Here is a 24,153-nt window from a genome sequence, read left to right on the forward strand (position 1 = left end):
TTCAAGGAAGACTTGGGTAAGAAATGAATTTGTAATCACAAGACTGAAATGTAAATTTATGTATTTAGGAGGAAAGACGTCGAAGATACCCATCAAAAGCTTATGTGTTATGCCTTGGTTTTATTTTATATTTTAAAAAGTTTTAAATCAAATTATATTTAAAATCACACCTAAGTTTTCAGTGATTGCTATCTAAGCGCCAGCAAAGTTCATTTCTAAGATATATTATCGCTATTAAGATATTTGGAATTGAAAGTCAAACATATCATAAATGAGGTGAGGTGGGGTGAATTGGAGTTTAACCTCGCGTCGAAGATTATTAGTACACATATATAGCGACCTGTGTGTGTGTGGGGGGGGGGGGGGGGGGGGGCTGCTTGTACTAGTCCGGACTGATGCCGATTGAAAGTGCTAGCCCACTGAGGTGAACATGTATAACTCACTCAGACACAGTATACTGACTCCGAGCCGACCAGTCGTTATTTTAGCCCCTTACTGCCGAGCGCCAGTCAGGGTATCAACAAGTACCATCTTTTAACGTCTTTTGGTATGATGCGGCCGGGGATCGAACCCCGGATCTTCGGCTCTCCGGGCGGACGTTCTACCATTAGACCGCGGAGGCGGTCCTGTAATTAGCTAGTTTCTTAGCTAGTAGAGACAAAGAAATGGATGTATTTATGTATAATCCAAGGTGATAAAACACACCATAACATATATCCGGCATGTAATCAGCACGCACATCTATATGTATATAATGAGACAGTGGTTATTGCAAGATTGGGGACATTCGGAACGGAAAAAAGAATAATAATGGAAATAAGATCTCCTATATTCTCATTTTAAGTATCCCCAAGTCCTCATTTAGGATGCTGTATGCGACAAGCGGTTGTTTCACATATTTGAGTCTTTTAACCATATGTTGTTGTATGACAATAACACACTTGGATATTATTAATGTGTCGCTAAATCATGAGTATGTTGTATTGATGACAGTTATGTACATCTACACACGTCAGTTTCATAATTACGTGATGATGTATTCTGTCACCATATTGCATCTGAATCAGACAGTGTGTGATATACGGGCTCTACTGGAAGTCTCGTTAATATCTCGTTAAGTGATGGAGCTATGAGCAAATACATTGTTTACTGCAATCGATGACAGGGCATGCTGGTTGCCATGTGCACCGGTTTGCAGTCAAGAACGCCCTCTTGTAATCACAGGGATTCTCGAAACTTGGGATCAGCCACGCCAGGGACCCAGGTTTGATTCCCCATGTCTGTGCTCACCCATTACGTTCAACATTTGGACTCGTACAAGGAAGTAACAGGAGAAGTCATAACGATAATCTCACTGATAAGCCCGGAAGCACGGTTGCCACATGCAGTAGCGTCATCCAACACTGTTGTCACGCACGGGAAGGATGTCCAACACTGTTGTCACGTACAGTAGCGTTATCCAACACTGTTGTCACGCACGGGAGCGATGTCAAACCCTGTTGTCACGTACAGTAGCGTTATCCAACACTGTTGTCACATACAGTATCGTTATCCAACACTGTTGTCACATACAGTATCGTTATCCAACACTGTTGTCACGTACGGGAGCGTTATCCAACACTGTTGTCACGTACGGGAGCGATGCCCAACACTGTTGTCGCGTACAGTACCGTTATCCAACACTGTTGTCACGTACGGGAGCGTTATCCAACACTGTTGTCACGTACGGGAGCGATGTCAAACGCTGTTGTCGCGTACAGTACCGTTATCCAACACTGTTGTCACATACAGTAGCGTTATCCAACACTGTTGTCACGTACGGGAACGATGTCCATCACTGTTGTCGCGTACAGTACCGTTATCCAACACTGTTGTCACGCACAGGAGCGATGTCAAACCCTGTTGTCGCGAACAGTACCGTTATCCAACACTGTTGTCACATACAGTATCGTTATCCAACACTGTTGTCACGTACGGGAGCGATGTCCAACACTGTTGTCACGTACGGGAGCGTTATCCAACACTGTTGTCACGTACGGGAGCGATGTCAAACACTGTTGTCGCGAACAGTACCGTTATACAACACTGTTGTCACGTACGGGAGCGTTATCCAACACTGTTGTCACGTACGGGAGCGATGTCAAACGCTGTTGTCGCGTACAGTACCGTTATCCAACACTGTTGTCACATACAGTAGCGTTATCCAACACTGTTGTCACATTCGGGAACGATGTCCAACACTGTTGTCACGTACAATAGCGTTATCCAACATTGTTGTCACGCACGGGAGCGATGTCAAACCCTGTTGTCGCGAACAGTACCGTTATCCAACACTGATATCACATACAGTATCGTTATCCAACACTGTTGTCACGCACGGGAGCGATGTCCAACACTGTTGTCACGTACGGGAGCGTTATCCAACACTGTTGTCACGTACGGGAGCGATGTCAAACACTGTTGTCGTGTACAGTCGCGTAATCAACACTGTTGTCACGTACAGTAGCGTTATCCAACAGTGTTGTCACGCACGGGAACGATATCCAACATCGTTTTCACGTACAGTAGCGTTATCCAACACTGTTGTCACGTACGGGAACGATGTCGAACACTGTTGTCACGTACAGTAGCGTTATCCAACACTGTTGTCACGCACGGGAACGATATCCAACATCGTTGTCACGTACAGTAGCGTTATCCAACACTGTTGACACGTTCGGGAGCGATGTTCAACACTGTTGTCACGTACAGTAGCGTTATCCAACACTGTTGTCACGTACGGGAACGATGTCCAACACTGTTGTCACGTACAGTAGCGTTATCCAACACTGTTGTCACGTTCGGGAGCGATGTCAAACACTGTTGTCACGTTCGGCATGGATATTACAGCGACATGTGAAATGTTGGTTGTTGTGGCGTGTGTATTGTACTTGACCTGGGACTATAATGAAAACAAACAGGCGTGTACAATGGCATTATTCGTGTGGTTCACATCTTTTGCATGAAATGGCTTTGTTCCCTCTACCTGTGTCCGGTTTCTGTTAATATTTGCATGTAGTTATCCGAGGAACACTATAAATATTACTCATACAAAGGAAATACATATGACGTCACTCTGCATTAAGCTCTTATAGCAATGAATAGCAAACATCTCATTCCAGTTTGTGCTGGCGTTGTAGCTTATGGGATTGGTGTTGTAGCTTAGAAATTTCCCCAACACCACCCTCCCCTCCAGAACGCCAGTTCTCCACAACATCTTGCAATATATATAGAAGGGGACATTATACATGAACGTTTTACCAAAATATTTTGAAGCTGGGGAAATGTGTGTGCATAATAAGTTAACCGATCTGTCATCTGTTGATTTCCGATGGGAAAAGAGCATGCAGTACTTCCTTGATTTTCTAGTGTATTATATTTCCATTATTTTAAATCGAAAAACATTAAGCTTTCGGAATTTACATAACTGATATTTCAGTAGATTAATATGTTTTAAGTGACGAAATACTATATTTACGTCAAATTATATCATGGTATATAAAATCGATATTTCCATTGGAGCGAATAAAAGAACGTAATTTCACTTGTCTTGTCAAATAACATATTTCACCCCAGACCACACAGCGATATGCCAGTCTTTTCAACTCAAACGTAGTCAGGTTTACCAAAGAAATAAACGCTTGTTCATCGTCGGTGGGGGGGGGGCAGTCGGGTAGCCTAGAGGTTAAAGCCTTCGCTTATCACGCCGAAGACCCGGGTTCGATTCCCGACATGGGTATAATGTGTGAAGCCCGTTTCTGGTGTCCCCCGCCGGGATATAGCTGGAATATTGCTAAAAGCGGCGCAAAACCATACTAACTCACTCACTCACTCACTCACTCATCGTCGGTGGGACCGCCTCCGTGGTCTAGTGGTAGAGCGCCCGCCTGGGTTCGATCTCCGGCCGCGTCATACCAAAAGACGTTAAAAGATGGTACATGTTGTGTGGCGCTCACCCACACACTAACACTAACACTAACACTAACACTAACACACACACTAACACACACTAACACTAACACTAACACACACACACACACACACACACACACACACACACACACACACACACACACACACACACACACACACACACACACACACACACACACACACGTGCATGCAGGTCGCTTTATAAGTGCAATAATTTTGGACGAGACGTTAAACCCCATTTCACCTCATCTTTGGGTGACCACACGTTTCGGATGTAGATTAGATCGGTTGTCTTTACCGATGTGTGGATTACGACTGGATCTGCTGAGTGGGCATAGTGTAACACTACTATTTCACGGCGTAAACCTCAATACATTACTACCATGACTTGTATAAATTAACCAGATAATTTATTGAGTATAGATTAATATCATTAGAGATATCAGCCATGTTGGTGACCATCTTGGATTTTCTACCACCAGCGGCGAGGCAGAGCTGGGCCCATTTCCCGGGTGACCAAGTAGACACAATTTATGGATAACAACTTCTTTAATAATGTAAAGGCGACGTTTCGGTATAGATCCTTACATAAACTGTGTCTACTTTGTCTTCCGTCAACTTATAAGTAATGCCTATCAAACAATCCATATCCTGGGTCGCTTGTACAAAAGAACCTTAGCGCTACGACTGTCGGAAGTCTATGTTAAGGTATGGGAGTTACGATCACCTTAGCGCTACGACAGTCGGAAGTCTATGTTAAGGTATGGGAGTTACGATCACCTTAGCGCTACGACTGTCGCTTTATAAGTGAAATACTCTTGGACGCGACTATAAACCCCATTTCACTTCCCCTCATCGTCGGTGTCCCTGTCATGGCTGCTGTATAACTTTTCATTTATGTTCCAGCAATGTTCAGCAGAGCCCGATACTTTAAAAGGTATATCAGAAAGTCGCAGAGAGACCCATGCCACTCGATTCAGCCCACTCCACCCCTTCACACACACGTACACACAAAACGCTACACGCGAACACACACAGACAAACACACATATACAACCATACACACATATACACACACAGAGATATACACAAACACATACAGACACAGACACATGCACATATCAAGCACATAAGTACAGACACACAAACACGCAAAGAGACAAACACACACACAAAGGGAAAGAAAACACATCACACACACATACAAACACACATATACAACCATACACACACATACACACACAGAGATATACACAAGCACATACAGACACAGACATATGCACATACCACGCACATAAGTACAAACACACAAACACGCAAAGAGACAAACACACAAACACGCAAAGAGTCAAACACACACACAAAGGGAAAGAAAACACATCACACACACATACAAACACACATATACAACCATACACACACATACACACACAGAGATATACACAAGCACATACAGACACAGACACATGCACATACCACGCACATAAGTACAAACACACAAACACGCAAAGAGACAAACACACAAACACGCAAAGAGTCAAACACACACACAAAGGGAAAGAAAACACATCACACACAAACATTCCACACAAACACACACCGCACAAACACACACACACGCGCGCACACCCACACACACACGCATACACACCGCACATGCCCATTTATGTACAATTTTGAGAAGAAATTAATGTTGGCATCCCGATCTCCCGGATCCAGATTCTGTACATCTGAGAGACTGAGCGATGCAGGAAACCTAGTCGCATCTTTTTTTCCACATCTCATATTTTGATGTTGTTGATGAGAAAAACAAGAGATTACACGGCGGCCCAAGTGTACTTACTTGTTTTTATCTTAAGCCTATTTCAACACACCGGCAAACAACACGTGTGAGATTGAGGAACATCATGCTAAAATGTTTTCCGATGACGGTTTGATGACTTATCAAGTTACTTTATACATATAAATTGAAACAAGAGTCTTGTAATCTTCATTCAAATCCCCTGTGAAAACTCTGTGCGGGACTACTACATTCTACGTTACACATCACAAGCAACACGTGCTGGGCAGAAGCTCAGAGGAGACTGACATATTTACATATTAAAACACAAACTGTCAGTCTGGGTTATCAGCTGTCGTCATCAGTGCTATACTATCTAAAAACATATCTGTGTGACTGAGATATTCTGGCACTATCCGTTTTGCGGTATACTCTGCGGTATATTATAATAATAATAATAATAATAATAATAATAATAATAATAATAATAATGTTATGAATTTAATGAGACTGTCCAACACATTGTCCAACTTTGGCACAAACACAGAATCTTAAGCGACATGATGGAGTGGCTCGATCATTTTATTACCGTCTTCGCAATGCTTGTTGTTTGACGCAGAGGTCCATCCATGGTACGACCCAGAATATGTAGAGAGCGTCATGGAAAATGATAAATACAAAGTTCTTTGGAATAGCTATAGGCCCGTATACAGCCTCAGAAGCGCAGGCCAACAAACCTGATCTTGTCCTTTTTGATAAATCCAATGAAATCATCTCTATTATTGAATTTTTCGTCACTATTGACACTAATGTTATTGACACGATTTAGAATAAAACATGGCCAATATGCAGACATCGCTTTCGAAATGTCACGCATTTTTCTCGGTGCCTTAGGTTTGGTACCTCCCAATCTGTTGTCTGACATTGGGAGAGTACCCGGGTTTGCCAGGAATACAGCCCTTCTGAAAACCTTGGTAATGCAGAAGGCTGCAGTGTTGGGGAGTCTTCGCCTTCTCCGAAAAGTTCTGGGTGGGTTTGACTAGACAGCGCTTCCCGGGAGAAGTCCCATTCGCTGTCTGGGCTGCGTGTAGAGGGGGCAAGGGCCTTGAGCTGATGATGAGCCTAACCAGCCTGGTTGTGCAAGGATCACCCAAACCCTCTTTGCTGCATTTTTTTATTTTTATCTGATCAAACCTTCCCTGACCAGCCCTCATCCAAAAGCTGGAATTACTGCAAAGTCAGGTGGTAACAACATACAGACCATACATCACTTACTGTAGGAATCTCCATGGAAGCGTTAAATATATAACTGTTTTTGTACAATCTTGGAATACTCTCATATAAATTTTAGTATTACGACTACTGCTTTTAGTACAGCCCAGGGATGTGTTTTTTTCAACAAAACATCTACATTTACAAGGTAACAGACGTTCCTAACACAGTTTTTACTTGTGCTCCACATTAAATAACTATGAAATAGAACTTTATAACTGTGAAATGCATTCTCGTTCGTTCCAGGAATTCATGTAGGTATTAGGATCTCATTTTCTTGATGAATATACCTTGAAAGTATAAGTAATGGATCTGTGAAGTCATTTGTACATAATAAAAATTGGAATTTTACACCCTGTATGTATTTTGAAAACGATTAACGCTCAATACCAACGATGAATAACAAATTCATCTTTAATATATAATATCATATATGTAAATATAACATCTTACGTGTATTTTTAAAATGAATAACGCTCCATACTGACTCGGAATGGCGAATGCAGATGCACACATATGGCAATTTGTACACAGTACGTAATTTGATAGCGAATGACACTCAATAATGACGATTCACATATTACATCGTGGGACATTATATCTCGTATTTCTTAAATCAATAACAATGGTTATAATTGACTTGGAATACACGCAACTTGGATGTACATTTGTTGTAACATCCGGTGGATGTACGTATGTACGCGCTCGTGAATACCCGGGTCAGAATGGGTCTTCAGCAACCCATGATTGTCGACTAATGGGAGCGGGTGGTCAGACTCGCTAACTTGGTTGCATGTCATCGTATCCTAATTGAACAGATCAATGGTCATGATGTCAATCACTGGAATATTGCTGAGAGCAACGTTAAAAGTTAAAGAACAACATGTATAGTACATGAAGTTTACTTCAGTGGGTTATAACACATTACCTCTCAAACGCAGCATTAAACTGTGTCTCTCCAGTAGAGTACCACAAACGTAATATTAAACTGTGCCTCTCCAGTAGAGGGCCACAAACGTAGTATTAAGCATTGCCTCTCCAGTAGAGGGCCACAAACACAGCATTAAACTGTGCCTCTCCAGTAGAGTACCACAAACGTAATATTAAACTGTGCCTCTCCAGTAGAGGGCCACAAACGTAGTATTAAGCATTGCCTCTCCAGTAGAGGGCCACAAACGTAGCATTAAACTGTGCCTCTCCAGTAGAGGGCCACAAACGTAATATTAAACTGTGCCTCTCCAGTAGAGGGCCACAAACGCAGCATTAAACTGTGCCTCTCCAGTAGAGGGCCACAAACGCAGCATTAAACTGTGCCTCTCCAGTAGAGTACCACAAACGTAATATTAAACTGTGCCTCTCCAGTAGAGGGCCACAAACGTAGTATTAAGCATTGCCTCTCCAGTAGAGGGCCACAAACGTAGCATTAAACTGTGTCTCTCCAGTAGAGTACCACAAACGTAGCATTAAACTGTGTCTCTCCAGTAGTGGGCCACAAACGCAGCATTAAACTGTGTCTCTCCAGTAGTGGGCCACAAATGCAGCATTAAACTGTGTCTCTCCAGCAGAGGGCCACAAACGCAGCATTAAACTGTGTCTCTCCAGTAGAGTACCACAAACGTAGTATTAAACTGTGCCTCTCAAGTAGAGGGCCACAAACGCAGCATTAAACTGTGTCTCTCTCCAGTAGAGTACCACAAACGTAATATTAAACTGTGCCTCTCCAGTAGAGGGCCACAGACGTAATATTAAACTGTGTCTCTCCAGTAGAGGGCCACAAACGTAATTTTACACTGTGCTTCTCCAGTAGAGGGCCACAAACGCAGCATTAAACTGTGTCTCTCTAATAGAGGGCCACAAACGTAATATTAAACTGTGCCTCTCCAGTAGAGGGCCACAAACGTAGTATTAAGCATTGCCTCTCCAGCAGAGGGCCACAAACGTAATATTAAACGGTGTCTCTCCAGTAGAGGGCCACAAACGCAGCATTAAACTGTGTCTCTCCAGTAGAGGGACACAAACGTAGCATTAAACTGTGCCTCACCAGTAGAGGGCCACAAACGCAGCATTAAACTGTGTCTCTCTAATAGAGGGCAACAAACGTAGTATAAAACTGTGCCTCTCCAGTAGAGGGCCACAAACGTAATATTAAACTGTGTCTCTCCAGCAGAGGGCCACAAACGTAATATTAAACTGTGCCTCTCCAGCAGAGGGCCACAAACGTAATATTAAACTGTGTCTCTCCAGCAGAGGGCCACAAACGTAATATTAAACTGTGTCTCTCCAGCAGAGGGCCACAAACGTAATATTAAACTGTGCCTCTCCAGTAGAGGGCCACAAACGTAGCATTTTACTGTGTATCGCCAGTAGAGGGCCACAAACGTAGCATTTAACTGTGCCTCTCCAGTAGAAGGCCACAAACGCAGCGTTGAACTGTGCCTCTCCAGTAGAAGGCCACAAACGCAGCGTTGAACTGTGCCTCTCCAGTAGAGGGCCACAAATGCAGCATTAAACTGTGTCTCTCCAGTAGAGGGCCACAAACGCAGCATTAAATGTGTCTCTCCAGTAGAGGGCCACAAACGCAGCATTAAACTGTGTCTCTCCAGTAGAGGGCCACAAACGTAGTATTAAACATAGCCTCTCCAGTAGAGGGCCACAAACGTAATATTAAACTGTGCCTCTCCAGTAGAGGGCCACAAACGTAGCATTTAACTGTGTATCGCCAGTAGAGGGCCACAAACGTAGCATTTAACTGTGCCTCTCCAGTAGAAGGCCACAAACGCAGCGTTGAACTGTGCCTCTCCAGTAGAAGGCCACAAACGCAGCGTTGAACTGTGTTTCTGCAGTAGAGGGCCACAAACGCAGCATTAAACTGTGTCTCTCCAGTAGAGGGCCACAAATGCAGCATTAAACTGTGTCTCTCCAGTAGAGGGCCACAAACGCAGCATTAAACTGTGTCTCTCCAGTAGAGGGCCACAAACGTAGTATTAAACATAGCCTCTCCAGTAGAGGGCCACAAACGTAATATTAAACTGTGCCTCTCCAGTAGAGGGACACAAACGTAATATTAAACTGTGTCTCTCCAGCAGAGGGCCACAAACGTAATATTAAACTGTGCCTCTCCAGTAGAGGGCCACAAACGTAGTATTAAGCATTACATCTCCAGCAGAGGGCCACAAACGTAATATTAAACTGTGTTTCTGCAGTAGAGGGCCACAGACGTAATATTAAACTGTGTCTCTCCAGCAGAGGGCCACAAACGTAATTTTAGACTGTGCTTCTCCAGTAGAGGGCCACAAACGCAGCATTAAACTGTGTCTCTCTAATAGAGGGCCACAAACGTAATATTAAACTGTGCCTCTCCAGTAGAGGGCCACGAACGTAGTATTAAGCATTGCCTCTCCAGCAGAGGGCCACAAACGTAATATTAAACTGTGTCCCTCTGCTAGAGGGCCACAAACGCAGCATTAAACTGTGTCTCTCCAGTAGAGGGCCACAAACGCAGCATTAAACTGTGTCTCTCTAATAGAGGGCCACAAACGTAGTATAAAACTGTGCCTCTCCAGTAGAGGGCCACAAACGTAATATTAAACTGTGTCTATCCAGCAGAGGGCCACAAACGTAATATTAAACTGTGCGTCTCCAGCAGAGGGCCACAAACGTAATATTAAACTGTGTCTCTCCAGCAGAGGGCCACAAACGTAATATTAAACTGTGCCTCTTCAGTAGAGGGCCACAAACGTAGCATTTAACTGTGTATCGCCAGTAGAGGGCCACAAACGTAGCATTTAACTGTGCCTCTCCAGTAGAAGGCCACAAACGCAGCGTTGAACTGTGCCTCTCCAGTAGAAGGCCACAAACGCAGCGTTGAACTGTGCCTCTCCAGTAGAGGGCCACGAACGCAGCATTCAACTGTGCTAGCTAACCCTAGCTGTAAGTCATAAAAGTTTCACTAAAGTTAACCTAAGTGTCTGCAGTTGATATTTCACTGACACTGACAATTGTCACTTGTTGTGACATACAAGGTATAATCTTAACAAGTCTTTAATCACGATTTTCTTGTCTCTTCCTCTGTGCACCTCCTGTATGTAGTGGCAAAGGAGGGAACATCGTCCCCTACAGTTGACACCATGTCCGCATGGTTGGCTGTTGGAATTAGCCCGTTTTAGCTGCAGATACTTGATGACAGCGGGGTTGCCAGTTTAGTCGCTGCAGATAATGAGGTAGCCAGTTTAGTCCATTTCCATTAACAGAGGATACCCTGTCACTTTAATGCCTGCAGAGTATGCTGCCCGGAGTGTATTTGGTTCAAATGCGGCCTGTAAGAATGGAAGTCAGTGTTGGAAATAGACATCGGCCTGTAGGCCCGAGGCCGACAGATTTGTTCTCGGGCTGATGGTTTTAAATTTCAGCAGGACCTTACGGCCTGCAGTTAATTTAAGTAATTATTCATTAAGCATCATATAAGTACAGTAAACTACGGTTATAACGAACACGCTTATAACGAACTTACGGATATAACGAACTTACTTTTTTGGACCCGACTATTTGCTGTAATTATGCTGTATATATGCTTATAACGAACTACGATTATAACGAACTAAAATTAGTAGTCCCTTTGAGTTCGTTATAACCGTTCTTTACTGTAGTGTGATAAACATAACTTTCATAATAAACACTAGAATTAGATCTTTCAAATGGTGTATGACATGTAGTCGCAAAGATGTTTGACAATTTGATAATTTCCCGATAAATGTAGGCTTCATTCGTTACCATCAAGTCTTTAGGAACTCGGCGTGACAGCAGTAAAAACTTCTGGTTGACTGGTTGTGTTTTGTAATTTATATTGCAAGAGTATGTCTCCCTGCTTCAGCTAAAATGTTTGGGCCTACAGTTTTTCACGGGGCCTACAGTTTTTTAAATGTGCTGGCCCTTAAGGCTCTCAGTCTACTCTGCTATGTTTCAGACACTGATAGAAAGTATTGTATTTCTAACGTACAAACTGTTAAGGGTGTAATAAACATCGTAGTTAGACTCAGCCACCCTCGAGCGTCACATACATATTATATTTTGCGTTCTAGACGACAGTGTGTATTTTTAACGGCAGACCGAATAGTAAATAAAATATAGTCCCCCGAAAATAGCAACATCCGCAAGATTCAGTCATCTGCCGTCTCCGCCTTTGTGTGCAATAACTCTCTTACAACAGTGAGTGAGTGAGTATGGTTTTATGCCACTTTTAGCACTATTCAAGCAATATCACAGCGGGGGACACCATAAATGGGCTTCACACATTGTACCCATGTGGGGAATCGAGCCCAGGCCTTCGGCGTGACGAGCGAACGCTTTAACCACTAGGCTACCCCACAACTGATGTGTGTCCCAAAGGCAGAATAAACATATTTTGCTCTTTTCGTTTTTTCACTGAAACGATCAACGTAAAGTTTACAGAAATCATAATGATGTGCCTCTACCTTTCGACTGACAATGTTTTGCCAAATATGCAATCGTGCTCTTGTGAAATATAATACGATAATGAAACACAGTGTCGGATAATAACACCGTATCTCAATGGCGTTACCCGCCGTAAACACCCACATGGTTCTTGCATTAACGATTCGGGTTATGTGAAGTCTGTTTTATTATTTTGTTAATTTTGACACGTAATCGACAATGCAGAGATCAATATTTGTTTAAATAATTGCATTATTCCAACCGTCTAATGGCCATGCAGGCTATTGATTGACACTTGTATACATCAACACTTCCTCCTGACATTCAAACCCTATAGCCTGATCATTCAAGTGTATAAATTGCTATGAAAATCGACATTGCTGTTTTCTTTTAATCTCAGTTTGCTATTGTGATATAAATTTAATATTGTAACTGTTCTGTGTAGAGATTGATTTGACAATATCAATTACCGTCTTGACTTGGTTTAATGACAGGCTCGTCAATGGTGTTTACATGTGAAATTGACAGTATTTATTTCCATGTTATCTCTGCGGGCTCTGCGCAGGGATCTGAATAATAGAGAAGGGCTAGCAAGTGCCGACACTTCCATATGTACATCATGTATGTGAAAAGAACAGACTCAACGATTTTATAAGTGATTGTGAATATGATGTTTGCATTATATTTAGGGTTTTTTCAAATACAATTTTTTTTTAAATAATCCTAAACAACGACGAACATGTCCTTATTAACGTCTTCCACTGATTTCTACAAGCACATATACGAGGGGTGTCCCATAAGTTTCCGGCCTCCATAAGTAATTTGCGATTTATATAAAAACTGTTTTACTTATTTTTCAACATAATCTCCCTTGACCTCAGTGCACTTGTTCCACCGTTTCTCCAGCATATTTAACCCGTCAGAAAACTACTGTTTGTCACGTGACCCTAAAAACTCCTCTACAGCAGTGATGACCTCCTCATTTGTCCCAAATCTTCGGCCCCTGAGTACAGATTTGAGTTGAGGGAAGAGGAAGAAGTCAGAGGGGGCCAGATCTGGAGAATAGGCTGGGTGAGGCAGGATCTTGACGCCTCATTCATGTGCAGCGCTCACTGCTACTTGGGCGGTGTGAACTGGTGCGTTGTCCTTGAGGAGCCAGACACCTCGGCTTAGTTAACCTCTGCGCTTTGCTTTGATTTCATTACGCAATCTGCGCAATTCATCTGCATAATATGCACCGTTAATGGTGGAACCCTTCTGTAGATAATCTATCATGATTACGCCCGCGGAGTCCCAGAAAACGGAGGACATGACCTGTCTTCTAACGCGCCAGAATTTGCTGTGCAGAGCTGCGTGCCAGAAACCTAGAAACCTATGTGCCAGAAACCTAGAAACCTATGTGCCAGAAACCTAGGACCCTATGTGCCAGAAACCTAGAAACCTATGTGCCAGAAACCTAGAAACCTATGTGCCAGAAACCTAGGAACCTATGTGCCAGAAACCTAGAAACCTATGTGCCAACGACCTAGGAACCTATGTGCCAGAAACCTAGAAACCTTTGTGCCAGAAACCTAGAAACCTATGTGCCAGAAACCTAGAAACCTATGTGCCAGAAACCTAGAAACCTATGTGCCAGATACCTAGGAACCTATGTGCCAGAAACCTAGAAACCTATGTGCCAGTTACCGAGATACCTATGTGCCAGAAACCTAGAAACCTATGTGCCAGAAACCTAGAAACCTTTGTGCCAGATACCTAGAAACCTATGTGCCCGAAACCTAGACACCTTTGTGCCAGATACCTAGGAACCTATGTGCCAGAAACCTAGAAACCTATGTGCCCGAATCCTAGAAACCTATGTGCCAGAAACCTAGGAACCTATGTGCCAGAAACCTAGAAACCTATGTGCCAGAAACCTATGTGCCAGAAACCTAGAAACCTATGTGCCAGTAACCGAGATAACTATGTGCCAGAAACCTAGAAACCTATGTGCCAGGAACCTTGAAACCTATGTGCCAGAAACCTAGAAACCTATGTGCCAGAATCCAAGGAACATTTTGTGCCAGAAACCTAGGAACCTATGTGCCAGAAACCTAGAAACCTATGTGCCAACGACCTAGGAACCTATGTGCCAGAAACCTAGAAACCTATGTGCCAGAAACCTAGAAACCTTTGTGCCAGAAACCTAGAAACCTATGTGCCAGAAACCTAGAAACCTATGTGCCAGATACCTAGGAACCTATGTGCCAGAAACCTAGAAACCTATGTGCCAGAAACCTAGAAACCTATGTGCCAGATACCTAGAAACCTATGTGCCAGAAACCTAGAAACCTTTGTGCCAGATACCTAGGAACCTATGTGCCAGAAACCTAGAAACCTTTGTGCCAGAATCCTAGAAACCTATGTGCCAGAAACCTAGGAACCTTTGTGCCAGAAACCTAGAAACCTATGTGCCAGAAACCTATGTGCCAGAAACCTAGGAACCTATGTGCCAGTTACCGAGATACCTATGTGCCAGAAACCTAGAAACCTATGTGCCAGAAACCTAGAAACCTTTGTGCCAGGAACCTTGAAACCTATGTGCCAGAAACCTAGAAACCTATGTGCCAGAAACCTAGAAACCTATGTGCCAGGAACCTTGAAACCTATGTGCCAGAAACCTAGAAACCTATGTGCCAGATACCTAGGAACCTATGTGCCAGAAACCTAGAAACCTATGTGCCAGAATCCAAGGAATCTATGTGCCAGAAACCTAGGAGACTTTGTGCCAGAATCCTAGGAAACTATGATTTTGGGTGCGAATTACGTCTTGTCTTGATTAAGTTTCAAGGTTGTTTCAAGGTTGTTCTAGGTTTCCCCAAGCTGTAAACGTCTAATATCTACATCACTTCGTACTTTCATCCCATCATCAATCTAATATGCCTTGTCATATCTGAAATCCTGTTCAAAAGGGCGTTGGAAACAACTCACAAACTATTTGTATTGTTACATGCTTGGTCAGTGGGTGTAAAAAGACTTTCTTGTGAAATCATCGTGACAATAAATTCATCATGCAAAATGTGATGCATATTTTACTTTTATTATAAAAAACAACGTATTTTCATTGAGTGAAAATCAAGGATGCGAAAATGTTATTTTGCCTTACACAATCACTACCACAAACATGACCAGGGCCGATATCTCTGAATACACATTGTGTTTGTAATTCCTACAACAAGAACCGCCTCCGTGGTCTAGTGGTAGAGCTCCCGCCAGGAGAGCGGAAGGTCCGGGGTTCGATCCCCGGCCGCGTCATACCAAAAGACGTTAAAAGATGGTACTTGTTGTTACCGTGTCTGGCGCTCGGCATTAAGGAGCCAAAACAAGGACTGGTCGGCTCGGAGTCAGTATACTGTGTGTGAGTGGGGTATTCATGTTAAACTGCGGCACGGTATCTCAGTGGGTTAGCATTATAAATCGGCATCAGTCCAGATAAGTATCAGCACACACACACACACACACACACACACACACACACACACACACACACACACACACACACACACAAACAAACAAACACACGTACATGCACGTCGCTATATAAGTACAATAATCTTGGACGCGACGTTCAACCCTATTTCACCTCACCTCACCTCACCTCACCTGACTCCCAACCACAAAGGTGCCGATTAACACGTGTTAAACTCGTGAACGCGACGCGTACTCTGGCCGTGTTCACTGCAGAATGGGGAATTGGCAGGCATATGTTTGGAGATGACGACCTACATGTCACCAAGTGACAATCTCGAACTACTGTTGTACATGAACGTGTCAGTCACTCATACAAACATCCCAACAAATATCCTAATATTTTAATTGAGTGCAAGAACTCGGCAAGCTGAACGTGAACCGAACATGCACCCAATGTCACATCGATACCAATTACCATTGGTTGGTTGGTTTGTTGTTTAACGCCGTAGCAGTAGTTGTTGTTGTTGAAGTAGCAGCAGTAGTAATCGTAGCTGTTTGATGTTTAACGCCGCACTCTGCAATATTCCAGTTATATGAAGGCGGTCTGTAAATAATCGAGTCTAGACCAGACAATCCAGTGATTGACATCATGAGCATCGATCCACGCAATTGGGATACGATAACATGCATCAACCAAGTCAGCGAGCCTGACCACCCGATCCCGTTAGTCGCAGTCGCCTGTTGCGGCAAGCATGGATTGCTGAAGACCTCTTCTACCCCGGATCTTCACGAGCTCAATTACAATTGGACAGTAATAGGATGTTCAGCTCTTGCCTGTCCATCAAGGTCAACGCACGGGACAAGGTGTTTCATTTTTTGTTTTACGATTACAGTTGCGATTAGTGTTGTCCTTGTGGTCTAATGGGACATGGATCCCTATGCAGTGTTGCGTCCCATAGCCGTGGCAGGATACGCTTGTTTGAATCCACTATACTTGGTCACCAACACACCTGTACTCGTGAAGGACACGTATAGGTGGTCACACTATTTTCAAAAGTAAATTTGTGGATGGAAATATTGCAATGAAAAAACATGCTCTTCTTTACTTATACTTTTTTAACTTATGGAAACGGCTTTTTGTCTTTGATACCGCTAAACAAAGATCTGAGGACATACCATTAGGGGTCACGTCAGAACGACCTTTCATCCGACCAATCAGAGCGTTGCTTACCAGATCATGAAAGTGACGGTCGGAATTCGATTTCTAAGCATGAAACCTCGAAAACTTTAACACGGGTTATTCCGAACGATAGGCCAAACAATCTAGGCCATCAGTTAGCCATTTCGAAATGTTCCTCTGTTCAGGTTTCAAATGTTTTATAGAGAATTTGTTAAAATATGTTTCGAAGCGTAGTCGCCAATTTGAAATTAGTGCCGTAAAGGGCGAGAAAGCTGCCTTCTGATTGGCTAATATCGACTTCTTGTCAGTAACTTCATTGGTCAAAGTTCGCGCAAGGTCGGTCTTATGTGACCCGAAATGGGATATCCTCAGATTTTTGTTTAGCGGTAGCGAGAACTAAGATCTAATTTTAATGAGATTGTGATATAGTTAATATATGACCGATCTTTGAAATTTGCATGATTAGTTTTCTTTGTAAACAGAAAAGCATTGTCTTCACAATAAAGTCATGGAATTTGGTACGGATTTCTTGGGTTAGTATATGACACATGACATTTTCACAAATCATTCAATTGACAAATGAAATTTTTAAAATGTCTCAAGACTCAATAATAATGCGAGAAATAACGCTGGTGATAGGCTTGAGGCTGGTGAATCACTGACATTAGTGGCAAGCAATTTCAATGTTTCCCAGAGCACAATATCACGACTTTGGGCACTTTATCAGTAACATGGCTCTGCTAGATGTCGTCCAAGTTCATGGAGACGCCTCATCAACACAACATACGGGGTCCCTTACATCCGGGTCGTTCACCTTCGAAACAAGACACTAACTGCCGCACAAATTCACAGACTGCCCATAACCCTTTACGAGCTGGCCGAGTCTGAAGGCTCTACTTTGGCGTTATGTTACCTCAACGTAATTGAATTCAGGGGCCGCAATGATGGCAATTACATTATCAGTTGTACGCCAACGTTGGCCAAACGTTCAAACGTTTGGTGTAGTGACGAATCCCATTTCCTTCTTTAAATGAGTGAGTGAGTTGGGTTTAACGCCGCTTTTAACAGTATTCCAGTTATATCGCGGCGTGTCAGCTTGATGTGGGAGGAAAGCCCGAAGTGTTGCAGGTCTCAGACGTTTATCACTTCGGTGAAACCCACGAGCACGGGTATGGTGCTGACAAACCTAGAAACATAATCGGGGCTAACCGGGATTCGAACCCACAATCATAGGTTTTTGGTGTGCCCAAGGGACGCAACTCTGCACAGCGAATCGCGGCGCCTTAGACGACTGGGCCACCCGTGCCCCCATGGTTTCTAGGAAATGGCCGCCAAAATCGTATTTAGCTGGGCATCTGAAATGTCCATCACATGAAATCATGCAGTTGAGACATCAAGCTAGCTGAAGATCATATTGGTTATTTGTCCCTCTGTTTGGTAGTCAAATTTTCTCTGGCTCATGGACGACATCTTTCAGAGGCAAGGGAGTTAACTGACAATACAAGTCCAGTTTCCACCCTTGCCGAACAAGGCTGGAATTTCCGGGGTTGATCGTAGCGCCATCAGTGGCTATTACGAGTTATGTCCATTCTATGACCCTCCTATTGACCTATCAGATTGCACCTCACATATCACTTGCATTTGCTTCAAACAAAATGGCAGTGCCCAGTCAAGACGGGATCGATAATCAAAATATATGTTGAGATAAAACGTATCTTTATTCGCGTAGCGCATCAAATCAGCTGAGCAACTTGATTAAAAACATGAAAATATTTGGGAAATATCTGTTGACGCCGAGTTGGCGGTACACGTGCTTTGCAAATCCTGCAATCGACCGAAATCTGCACTGCAGTTTACAAACCGGATGTCGATTTCGTTACGCGATTTTGATTGAACTATGCATAGACTCGGTCGTCCAGCCAAAATATAACTCCATAACTCCATCCTAGTTCGGCAAGGGTGAACTGGACATTTATTGTCAGTCCGTTGCCTCGGGAAGATGAGTTGAACCAAACCGATTTACTCACTCACATGACTAATGACTAATGAAGTCTAATATGGTTCTGGGCTTGTGGCGCACTGGGCTAACTGCGTTCTTCCTGTAACTGGGTTCCTGTCTACAGCAACGATTAGACAGGTTGTGATATCTCGTAGGCTGCGATTGGACGACAGTAAACATAGCAGGCAATGTTCCCAGTCCTCTTGTGAGAGTAACCAAAATTACGAAAATTATTCAGCGACGTTTTGTATGGACCAAGGGTAACTGTCAAGGTTTATTTATGTCATGATTATTAAAATTCCTAGTTAAGGACCTTTAATATATGGTACAGATTTGTACACTTTATCAGCGACCACCTTCAGGTTAACTGCGCTAGGCATGACCCGCGAACCACAATGGAACCAGTTTAGCTCTTCCGCCCAGTATGTGTTTGTCTATGTCTATGACACGTCAATGCAATCGCATTCTACAGGGAGCACTTCTTTTCCGATTCACGTTAATGTATTAAGTTGTAAATTCCCAAAACTCAAATTTAGTGTTGCATTTCCCCAACACAATACTGACACAATCTGACATTAAACTGTTTTCATCGTACTTCAAATATCTGCCTAGCTAGCGACGTGATGGGCTTCGATTCCTACTTATATATATTAAACCTCAAAGCAAGAGATTAGGCAGTCTCGTAGTCCGACTAAACAGATTCCATTAGCCGTAAAGGGCCAAGAAACGTGTTTCATTCTCACTATATTTTGTCTGTGTGCTTTTGCTATTTTGTAAATCTGACATTTACCTCTGAATTACTGGTGGTTAATTGCAAGGACTTTCTCAGCACATATATTGCTTAAAAATAGAATTTTCGTAAAAAACACGAACCGAAGCACAAATCTGTCTCAGGGCTGTCGAGAGACGAGAGACAAATTATACAGCTCCAGTACAGCGTGTGAACGGGGTGTCACTGTTGGGAGCTGAGGGAATTGAGTGAGCTCACTCATGTCAGGTCTCGATAACTGCAGCGTGTCACTGAACGAAGTCATCATACTTTGTCGAAGAAACAAAACGATATCAAAATTTTTAAAAATTCCTTCGTTAGACGATGAGGAAAGGAATTGACCATAGAACAAATAATCTTCCAATCCTGTCCCAATCTATTCTACACGTGTTTAACACATAGGGTGTGTGTGTGTGTGTGTGTGTGTGTGTGTGTGTGTGTGTGTGTGTCGGGGGGGGGGGGGGGGGGGGGGGGGGGGTAGCCTAGTGGTTACAGCGTTCGCTCGTCGCGCCGAAGACCCGGGTTCGATTCCCGACGTGGGTACAATGTGTGACGCCCATTTCTGGTGTCCCCGCCGTGATATTGCTGGAATATTGCTAAAAGCGGCGTAAAACCGTACTCGCTCACTCACTCACTCACTAACACATATGGGAGGGAAATCACATGACATAGCGCGTGGGTGTGTATATATGTACATGCTAAGAAAACGGGAATAATGTAATGTAAATGTGTCGTCAGAAGGAACGACAGATCTGAAAAAATAAAAGCAATATTTGAGGAATTTAGTAACCAAAGCCTAACGCCCACCATCTTCCCGAGGCAAGTGAGTTAACAGACTATAAAAGTCCAGTTTCAACCAAGAGTGGAAACAGGACTTTTAAAGTCAGTTAACTCCCCTGCCTCGGGAAGATGAACGCCCACACACCCGAAACATTGTAGTAGACCACTCAAATGGTCGGGGCACGATGGTGCGTCATTCTTGATTTTGACACTTCAGTCGTTCAGTCGTTCAGTGGGCTCTGAGTCACTAGTATTGTTGATTTACACGTAAACTCTTTACTTATGCTTTCATGCAGTATTTGTGATCAGATTGGGCGTGCGTCGTCTACAGCGTGATGAACACCTGTTGGTGTGCTTCAAACGTTTAGAGTGAGTGAGTGAGTTTGATTTTACGCCGCTTTTAGCAATATTCCAGCAATACCACAGCGGGGGACACCGAAAATGGGCTTCACACATTGTACCCATGTCAGGAATCGAACCCGGGTTTTCGGCGTGACGAGCCTACGATTTAACCACTAGGCTACCCGACCGCCCTCAAACGTTTAGAACTCAGCGAGAGGTAGTCAATACTTTCAAGGTATCTGAGTCGGTGATTTGCAGACTTTGGAACAGGTTTCTGCAGACACAAAATGTTACTGATCGGCCCCAAGGTCAACCACAAGTCCAGGATAGATTACTCAGAAAACTTGTCTCACGAAATCGAGCCCAGATAGGTAATCAAATGTTTGTTCAAGTCAAAGACCAGACGTTTAGAAATCGTCTGTATGAGGTGAGGTGAAATGGGGTTTAACATCGCATCCAAGATTATATAGCGACGTGCATGCACGTGTATGTGTGTGTGTGGCTGCTTGTACTAGTCCGGACTGATGCCGATTTATAGTGCTAGCTCACTGAGATACCATGCCGCAGTTTAACATGAATACCCCACTAAGACACAGTATACTGACTCCGAGCCGACCAGTCCTTGTTTTAGCCCCTTAATGCCGAGCGCCAGACAGGGTAACAACAAGTACAATCTTTTAACGTCTTTTTGTATGACGCGGCCCGGGATCGAACCCTGGACCTTCCGCTCTCCGGGCGGACGCTCTACCACAAGACCACGGAGGCGGTCTCGTCTGTATGAAGCTAATTAATCTTCGTGCTCGGCAACCACGTGTTATACCACCGTTAACAAATCAATACATTCTACACCATCTTCCTGAGGCAAGGGAGTTAACTGACTATGAAATCCAGTTTCCATCCTTGCCGATTAGGCTGGAACCTCTGAGTTATTTTTTTGTCTGGCAAATAGAGTCTATGCATATAGTCCAATCGCCATAGCCACTGGTGATGCTACAATTGAGCCACGAAATCCCAGCCTCGTCGGGCAAGGGTGGAAGCTGAATTTCTATATATAATCAGTTTACTACCTTTCCGCGGGAAGATGATTCCAGCCAGACGCCAAAGGTGTTAAGAGCGTAGAATGTGGCGTAATTTAATCTGGACTGTTTTGATTGGCGTGAAAGTGTCTGGGGGCGTCCAAACGAACGTCATGCAAACGTCAACGTCAACGTCATCACAGATTTGGGGGTGGGCCTGTAATTATAGATGGTGGGATTATTCCGATTGCCGGGATTTCATATAGCACGTCGCGGACATGATCTGGAGACGTGTACGCTGACGTCAAAGGCCACCCGATACCTTAACCGAACTGAGCAAGGCGCTGCCAGAGGATTGGACAAGGCTCCCTTAAATTGTCACTATGAACAAACGAATATTTCACCAATCATGGGGGCATGACTCATTATTGATCTAGTCATCTCAAACTTTCTTTTTTTCACCACATACCCCAGTCGTCATTCTTGGTTTTTAACACCCTTACAATAATACTCCGCCAACATGTTCTGTTGGTTGTTACGTTGTCTTTCCGTTGTCTTGTCCATTCATTACCGTCGCTTGATATCTCTGTGTAGTTCTGTGGGCGGTGGTGTAGCCTAGAGGTTTAAGCGTTCGCTCGTAACGCCAAATTCGGGTTCGATTCCCCAAATGGGAATAAATGTGTGAAGCCCATTTCTGGTCTCCCAAGCCGTGATGTTGCTTGAATACTAGTAATATGTAAGCGGCGTAAAACAATACTCACTCACTCACTTTTGTAGTTCAGTAATCTGTTCTGCTATTTTTCAATATCCTATTTTTAGGCGTTTTTGGTTCCGAAACTTTTCTATCTCTGGCAGTCTTATGGAGGGAATAGTGGAATATATATATCCCCTACCACATCACGATGTCCACCATCCATGTGGAAGAAATGCTCGAGACGTATCTGTATTCCACATTGGCGAAACCCGTAGACACAAGCGTGATGCATGATGGTCTTACTTTAGGATTCGAACCCTTTACTAGGTTCCTGACACGACTACAACTCGGCATAGCGGACTGCATCGCCGAGTACCACAGAGCTACCCGTCGCTTATGATTTGTTTGTTGTTTACGCCGCACTCAGCAATATTCCAGCTGTATGGCTGATAGAGGAAATATCAGTATGTGTTTATTTGCTTGGCATTCACATCCCTTGTGCACAGTCTGCACGGTGCATACATAGCGTGCTCAGGTGTAAACGTAGCACGCAGGGGAATGGCTGGTTTTCGCCTTAGTTAGTTTGTTTGTTGTTTAACGCCGCACTCAGCAATATTCCAGCTGTATGACGGCGGTCTGTAAATTAATCGAGTCTGGACCAGACAATCCAGTGATTAACATCATGAGCATCGATCCAGGCAATTGGGATACAATGACATGCATCAACCAAGTCAGCAAGCCCGATCCCGTTAGTCGCCTCTTACGACAAACATAGTCGCTTTTAACGGCAAGCATGGGTTGCTGAAGACCTACTCCACCCCGTCGCACATGACGTTACATTATGTTATATGATAGTATAACCATATTCCTGATTCTAATGATCAGTGCTATATGATACTTTACATTCTGATACATTTCTCCCAGCGGACAAGACACTGAGTGCAGATTAATTTTCATAAAGCCCAACAAGAACACCAAGTACATACACTCAGAAGAATGACTCAGTAACGAAACAGTATACGTGTACACCCCCAGTATACGAGGGTAAAGAGTCAACTAAATTACTGCCCCGCCTCTCCCACCCCACCCCACCCCGCCTCTCCCCCCAACCGCCCCTTGCATCTGTTGTCATTCGCATCTCTCTATAACCCACAATACCTCAATTAGTAACGAATGTCAAAGTCGCATAATCTGCAACTGACATGCTACGTCGTGCACTTAACATCAGCTTGACAACCATGACCTATGACTCTACATGTATCATTATCTTGTTGAAGCACATGCGTCATTTGAGTCACATGCACCTAGATGTGTAGGGGGAGGTCGGGTAGCCTAGTGGTTAAAGCGTTCGCTCGTCACGCCGAAGACCCGGGTTCGATTCCCAACATGGGTACAATGTGTGAAGCCCATTTCTGGTGTCCCCCGCCGTGACATTGCTGGAATATTGC

Source organism: Haliotis rufescens, unplaced genomic scaffold (assembly GCF_023055435.1).
Source record: "Haliotis rufescens isolate VD_foot unplaced genomic scaffold, xgHalRufe1.0.p SCAF_20, whole genome shotgun sequence".
NCBI classification, from domain to species: Eukaryota; Metazoa; Mollusca; class Gastropoda; order Lepetellida; family Haliotidae; genus Haliotis; species Haliotis rufescens.